The sequence below is a fragment of the Ylistrum balloti genome, unplaced genomic scaffold (genome assembly GCF_031769215.1).
Source record: "Ylistrum balloti isolate Yb309-2 unplaced genomic scaffold, AGI_CSIRO_Ybal_v1 Utg370324, whole genome shotgun sequence".
Classification (NCBI taxonomy): domain Eukaryota; kingdom Metazoa; phylum Mollusca; class Bivalvia; order Pectinida; family Pectinidae; genus Ylistrum; species Ylistrum balloti.
In genome coordinates this window covers 533,130-541,684 of record NW_026782237.1, presented here as the reverse complement: position 1 = coordinate 541,684, position 8,555 = coordinate 533,130, and positions in this window count along the sequence as shown.

Sequence of the window (8,555 nt, the reverse complement as noted above, 5' to 3'; positions counted from 1 at the left end):
CATAGTCCCCACCTAAACACCGCCTCACCAAAACAAATCATAGTCCCCACCTAAACACCGCCTCACCAAAACAAATCATAGTCCCCACCTAAACACCGCCTCACCAAAATAAATCATAGTCCCCACCTAAACACCGCCTCACCAAAACAAATCATAGTCCCCACCTAAACACCGCCTCACCAAAACAAATCATAGTCCCCACCTAAACACCGCCTCACCAAAACAAATCATAGTCCCCACCTAAACACCGACTCACCAAAAAAAATAAATCATAGTCCCCACCTAAACACCGCCTCACCAAAAAAAATCATAGTCCCCACCTAAACACCGCCTCACCAAAATAAATCATAGTCCCCACCTAAACACCGCCTCACCAAAACAAATCATAGTCCCCACCTAAACACCGCCTCACCAAAATAAATCATAGTCCCCACCTAAACACCGCCTCACCAAAATAAATCATAGTCCCCACCTAAACACCGCCTCACCAAAATAAATCATAGTCCCCACCTCAACACCGTCTCACCAAAATAAATCATAGTCCCCACCTAAACACCGTCTCACCAAAATAAATCATAGTCCCCACCTAAACACCGCCTCACCAAAATAAATCATAGTCTCTACCTAAACACCGCCTCACCAAAATAAATCATAGTCTCTACCTAAACACCGCCTCACCAAAATAAATCATAGTCTCTACCTAAACACCGCCTCACCAAAATAAATCATAGTCTCTACCTAAACACCGCCTCACCAAAATAAATCACCGCCTCACCAAAATAAATCATAGTCCCCACCTAAACACCGCCTCACCAAAACAAATCATAGTCCCCACCTAAACACCGCCTCACCAAAATAAATCATAGTCCCCACCTAAACACCGCCTCACCAAAATAAATCATAGTCCCCACCTAAACACCGCCTCACCAAAACAAATCATAGTCCCCACCTAAACACCGCCTCACCAAAATAAATCATAGTCCCCACCTAAACACCGCCTCACCAAAATAAATCATAGTCCCCACCTAAACACCGCCTCACCAAAATAAATCATAGTCCCCACCTTAACACCGCCTCACCAAAATAAATCATAGTCCCCACCTAAACACCGCCTCACCAAAATAAATCATAGTCCCCACCTAAACACCGCCTCACCAAAACAAATCATAGTCCCCACCTAAACACCGCCTCACCAAAACAAATCATAGTCCCCACCTAAACACCGCCTCACCAAAACAAATCATAGTCCCCACCTAAACACCGCCTCACCAAAACAAATCATAGTCCCCGCCTAAACACCGCCTCACCAAAACAAATCATAGTCCCGGCCTAAACACCGCCTTACCAAAACAAATCATAGTCCCCGCCTAAACACCGCCTCACCAAAACAAATCATAGTCCCGGCCTAAACACCGCCTCACCAAAACAAATCATAGTCCCCACCTAAACACCGCCTCACCAAAACAAATCATAGTCCCCACCTAAACACCGCCTCACCAAAACAAATCATAGTCCGCCTCACCAAAATAAATCATAGTCCTCGCCTAAACACCGCCTCACCAAAATAAATCATAGTCCCCACCTAAACACCGCCTCACCAAAACAAATCATAGTCCCCGCCTAAACACCGCCTCACCAAAACAAATCATAGTCCCCGCCTAAACACCGCCTCACCAAAATAAATCATAGTCCCCACCTAAACACCGCCTCACCAAAATAAATCATAGTCCCCACCTAAACACCGCCTCACCAAAACAAATCATAGTCCCCACCTAAACACCGCCTCACCAAAATAAATCATAGTCCCCACCTAAACACCGCCTCACCAAAACAAATCATAGTCCCCACCTAAACACCGCCTCACCAAAATAAATCATAGTCCCCACCTAAACACCGCCTCACCAAAATAAATCATAGTCCCCACCTAAACACCGCCTCTCACCAAAATAAATCATAAAAACACCGCCTCACCAAAACAAATCATAGTCCCCACCTAAACACCGCCTCACCAAAATAAATCATAGTCCCCACCTAAACACCGCCTCACCAAAATAAATCATAGTCCCCACCTAAACACCGCCTCACCAAGATAAATCATAGTCCCCACCTAAACACCGCCTCACCAAAACAAATCATAGTCCCCACCTAAACACCGCCTCACCAAAATAAATCATAGTCCCCACCTAAACACCGCCTCACCAAAATAAATCATAGTCCCCACCTAAACACCGCCTCACCAAAATAAATCATAGTCCCCACCTAAACACCGCCTCACCAAAACAAATCATAGTCCCCACCTAAACACCGCCTCACCAAAATAAATCATAGTCCCCACCTAAACACCGCCTCACCAAAATAAATCATAGTCCCCACCTTAACACCGCCTCACCAAAATAAATCATAGTCCCCGCCTAAACACCGCCTCACCAAAATAAATCATAGTCCCCACCTAAACACCGCCTCACCAAAATAAATCATAGTCCCCGCCTAAACACCGCCTCACCAAAACAAATCATAGTCCCGGCCTAAACACCGCCTCACCAACACAAATCATAGTCCCCGCCTAAACACCGCCTCACCAAAATAAATCATAGTCCCCGCCTAAACACCGCCTCACCAAAATAAATCATAGTCCCCACCTAAACACCGCCTCACCAAAATAAATCATAGTCCCCACCTAAACACCGCCTCACCAAAACAAATCATAGTCCCCACCTAAACACCGCCTCACCAAAACAAATCATAGTCCCCACCTTAACACCGCCTCACCAAAATAAATCATAGTCCCCACCTAAACACCGCCTCTTCAAAATAAATCATAGTCCCCACCTGAATACCGCCTCACCAAAACAAATCATAGTCCCCACCTAAACACCGCCTCACCAAAACAAATCATAGTCCCCACCTAAACACCGCCTCACCAAAATAAATCATAGTCCCCACCTAAACACCGCCTCACCAAAATAAATCATAGTCCCCACCTAAACACCGCCTCACCAAAATAAATCATAGTCCCCACCTAAACACCGCCTCACCAAAATAAATCATAGTCCCCACCTAAGCCTCACCAAAATAAATCATAGCCTCACCAAACCGCCTCACCAAAATAAATCATAGTCCCCACCTAAGCACCGCCTCACCAAAATAAATCATAGTCCCCACCTAAACACCGCCTCACCAAAATAAATCATAGTCCCCACCTAAACACCGCCTCACCAAAATAAATCATAGTCCCCACCTAAACACCGCCTCACCAAAATAAATCATAGTCTCTACCTAAACACCGCCTCACCAAAATAAATCATAGTCCCCATAAACACCGTCACCAAAATAAATCATAGTCCCCACCTAAACACCGCCTCAAAAAAAATCATAGTCCCCATAAACACCGTCCCAAAAGAAATCATAAAAACATTTTAGTCAAGGATAAAAAAAAATAAATCATTCTCTTCGTAATTTCATATGAGGTATAATTTATAAACACCGCAGAGAACACCCATGGAAAACCATTTTTTAACAAATAAGCGATTTAATGACCATGTTTATCGCATATACCCATCATAATGGGAAATTAAGGACGTGACAGACCTCCTTATATCTGACCTCTTACCCTGATTTTCCTACAGAACAGAACAGAACCAACAGGGACACCTTCATCACACTAAATCATAAATGTGATGATTTCAATTTCCCTTTTGTGAATTTTACATATCTGAACAGCAACAGTCCTGCATCCCCAACGTATGATTTTTATATGTAGTGGTCTAGAGATTGTTCGCAATATTACAATTTTCGTGTAAGATGTTGGCAACTGACAAACACACACCACATGGTTTCTAGAGATGCAGGTCGATGAAGATAATGAGGAAGTTTTATGGTCGTCATAATTATCTCGTTGAGAATGTTGGTTTTTTTATTTCTTTGTTCGATATTAAGCTGCGACGTGTTTGATCTTCATTATATTCTTGAACTTTTTCAGGAGCCTCTGTCTAACTTTTACACTTTGTCCTAGTTGCACTAAATTTGTGTAAGAAACATGTCGGTATATTCTTTTGATGTTTTTTGTGGAACTGTTCTGTGATTTGTCAAACCTAAGATGTCGAAACCTTGGGGCGAGTGAGTTTCCTTCGAGGCGACATACTATGTTTTTTTGCAGATGCAGCTCATGAACTGCAGGGAGCCTGTACTTCTAGTGCATCTATATCATTACGTACATACTAACCCCGATCAGGCTTTTAAAGATAGTTTAAAGCAAGTGTGGTGTTGCTATAAGCGTCTAAAATGTGTTTTAATTCGTCTTCCTGGGGCGGATCCACTTACCATCATTATACATTGGATTGGTATGGAAATCAAAACCTGATATAAACAGGAGGCGCGTGATGATAATATGCCCGTGATGATGTGGAAGATTGTCGGCAATGAAAACGCTGTAATAAATAACAAAGAAAGTTAAATCCTCGTTATACGTTCTATGTTGTATTTATGTATGTTTGATTACTTACACACCAGGCGTGACACGGTTATTGATGTCGGTGCTTTGACGTCATTCTCTATGTGTTTTATCTATTTGGATCCAAAAAGGAATATCAAAACATTCCAAACAAGTGAAGAGGAATTACGTACATCACGACTTTTAATATGAACAAAACATAGCTTTCTTTTTTATTCTTTATATAACAGCACTTTAAAAAACCTTGGTGTTGGTTCGTAAACATTGCCATGAGGGAGTGCTTAAGTACTCTATCACTGTAAAGCCGTTTTACGAGATGTTCTTTCCTAAAAAAAACTGGAATATGTTCATCATTTTATTTGTTTACATGTCTGTTTACCAAAGACATTCAGTAACCTAGAAAAAGATAAATACACAATTTTAAGGAAGCTGTTAAGATGGTGTGGAGGCTTTATCTTTTAATACAGCTCAAATAATGTTCTTCTCGGAAATTAAATGTGTTGCTTTGTAGAACTTACAATGGTTCCAATAGAAGTGAATGTGAGGTAAGGTAGATAACTCGAGAGACCTGTGCTCAATTTACTGCAGATTTTCTGGTGTGTAAGAGTTTCAGCTCTAATCCTACATCCGGTAAACATCTCTAGAGCTTTACTTCTTCTCTGATAAATGGTAAAGTATCCCACCATGGCTAATTGTCATTAATACATCTACATTCAATAACTGGTAAAGTATCCCACCTTTATCATGGCTGAAGGTCATTAATATCTCTAACCTGAAGGGTTTAAAGATTCACCAGGAGAAAGCCAAATGTAGACCTGAGAAGCAGAAGAGGGAACGCACAGCTGCTACTGATAAGACGGAGGAGGACCACAATCAGGAAGAACCCCACAGTGCTGAGGACCTCTTCACCGCCGAAGCAGATCAGGCCGGCATGGAGGCGGAACCCGGTAGTGAGAACCCAACTGAGACTTACCACAAGGAAGTTAGCAACACCAGGAAGGAAGTAGTGCAGTGGTCATCTTCAGGACAAAAGATGGGAGGCCTTCGACCACGACCTGATAAGATCTTACAGAGGACGCTGGTAGTTGACGTGCACAGAAAGATTACATCACCGTCAACATTAGTGTACGCAGTGGGACTTGAGCGTTTCGGAGCAAGGCAAGGAGGGAGTAGACAGAAGGAACAAGCATTAACAGAAGGAGATACTCAATCTACCAGCAGAGATCAGGACCATTGCAAGACAGTACAGAACAGCAGACGAGGACGAGAAGAGTGGTCTAAGGGAAAGAAGAGCTGTCCTTAGAGAGAAAAAGAAAAACCTCCAGAGAACAGAAAGAATACGGAAAGCCAGACGGGAGAGAGGGAAAAATATATCAAGGGTTGTGGCAAACCCGTAAAGATCTATAAAAGCTACACTTGAAGGGTCAAAGTCAGGGACACTAAAGAGTTCAAAAGAAGAAGTTGAGAGCTATCTTTCAGAAACACATGGAGACGAACATCAGTGGAGACCATTAGGGCCACGTGGGAGGATAGAGGCAATACCAGAACCAGGTGTACGGACGGAAAGGAACCATCATTGAAGGAAATTAAAGAGATTGTCAAGAAAGCTAGATCTGGATCAGCTCCTTGGACCAACGGTATCCTATATAGGGTCTACAAGAATTATCCGAAGGTCCTGAGACATCTCTGGAAGCTACTCAAGATTATATGGCGGAAAGGGAAGATTCCACCTTGTTGGCAAAAGGCCGAGGGCTGTTTCGTTCCAAAGGAGGAGAACTCAGAGGAAAGGAAAGATATTTTTCTCAGTTCTTGCAAGGAGGCTGACAACGTATATGACAAAGAACCAGTATGTAGATACATCAGTGCAGAAAGGAGGAATACCCGGACTCTCAGGATGCGTGGAACATACTAGCATTGTAATCCAACTTATCTGGGAAGCCAAGGTCAACAAGAAGGATCTCACAGTAGTATGACTGGATCTCGCAAACGTATATGGAACCATTCCGCACATGCTCATCCAGGAGGCTGTGGAACACTATCATTTACCAGAACTGTTCTGTGAAATGATCAAAAGCTACTTCTGTGGGATACATCTTCGCTTTACAACCACGACCTTTACAACTAATGGCAGGAATTAGAGAAGAGCATTGGGACGGGATGCACCATCTCAGTAATCCTCTTCATAATGGGTATGAACATGATTATCAGAGAGACAAGAGGTCCAAAGACATCCGGACACATTAGGCAACCACCGAACAGAGGCTTTATGGATGATCTGACTATCACTACAGACACTCATATTCAGGCAAGATTGATACTCTTAGCCCTCGTGGAAACAGCATCTTGGGCGAGAATGACCTTCAAACCCAGAAAGTCAAGATCAATGGTCATAAAGAAGGGCAGGGTAACGCAGCAGTTCCAACTGAAGGTACAGGGGGAGGAAATAACACCCATCATAGGAAACCCCATCAAATGTCTGGGAAAGTGGTTTGATGAATCATTAGGAGATAAGGCCAACATCCAAAGGATAGAAACGGGTCTCCCAGGGAAACTTAAAGCTTGGATATATCAAACGCACGCACTGTCCTGGTCAGAAATCTGGAAGTACCCGCAATTCCAACTGCAATTCCTCATCCGGTCGGTGTATGACGTGCAACACCAGCAAATCTCCATTGAAGATATACATGGCGCCACAACCAAGTCTTAAGGGAGCTGTCAGATATGATGGAAAGGGAAAGGAATAATAAGGCCAGCAAACCATGGTCCAGACATGCACAGAATAGGTTTGCAAAGGAAGGTGAGACACCAACATCCGCATCACCGCAGAGAACTTCCGGAATTCTTTGTCAGGCAGGAGACTGGAAGCTGGCGGTAGACCTTAACCAGAGACTAACCTTTCCGGGCATTGTACCTACCAAACTTCGGCCGGATATGGTTCTTTGGTCGTCAACGACAAGAATGGTCATTGTCATAGAGCTGACAGTTCCATGGGAGGAAAGGTGCAGTGAAACACACGTACGGAAGAGAAGAAAGTACGAAGCATTGCTGATGGAGTGCAGGGAGAAAGGGTGGCAGACTTGGAGCTACCCGTTCAAGGTGGTATGCATTGTCTTCCCCGCACAGTCTGTGTGGAGAATGCTAGCTACATTGGGAGTGTCGGGCAGGACCAAGAGATCAGCGGTGCAGAAGATGGCCAAGGCAGCAGAGAGATCTTCATGCTGGGCGTGGATGAAGAAAGACTCAAGTAGCTGGACACCCACCACCGATGCGCAGTGACTGATCATCACTGTGGACCCCCACCACCCTCCTGAGAGTGTACCGAGCTAGAGGTCGAGGCAATGAGGGATGGCCTCGGCTGAGGACGTCGGCGGTGAAGCAGTAGAAACATCTTAGCTGTATTAAGGCAAAATAAAACAGAGAAAAGAAATCTAAACTCAATAATTGGTAAAGTATCCCACCTTAACCATGGCTAAAGGTAATTCATATCTCTACATTCAATAACTGGTAAATTATTCCATCTAAACTATGGCTGTGGGATAAGAAAGCCACAGGTAAGATATACAGTTATTGACAGTGATAAGAAAGTCACAAGGTAATATATACCATTATTGACAGTGTGATAAGAAAGTCACAGGTAAGATATACAGTTATTGACAGCGATAAGAAAGTCACAGGTAAGATATACAGTTATTGACAGTGTGATAAGAAAGTCACAGGTAAGATATACAGTAATTGACAGTGTGATAAGAAAGTCACAGGTAAGATATACAGTTATTGACAGTGATAAGAAAGTCACAGGTGAAGATATACAGTTATTGACAGCGATGATAAGAAATATACAGTCACAGGTAAGATATACAGTTATTGACAGTGTGATAAGAAAGTCACAGGTAAGATATACAGTTATTGACAGTGATAAGAAAGTGTGTTATAAGTGAAAGTCACAGGTAAGATATACAGTTATTGACAATGATAAGAAAGTCACAGGTAAGATATACAGTTATTGACAGTGTGATAAGAAAGTCACAGGTAAGATATACAGATATTGACAGTGTGATAAGAAAGTCACAGGTAAGATATACAGTAATTGACAGTGTGATAAGAA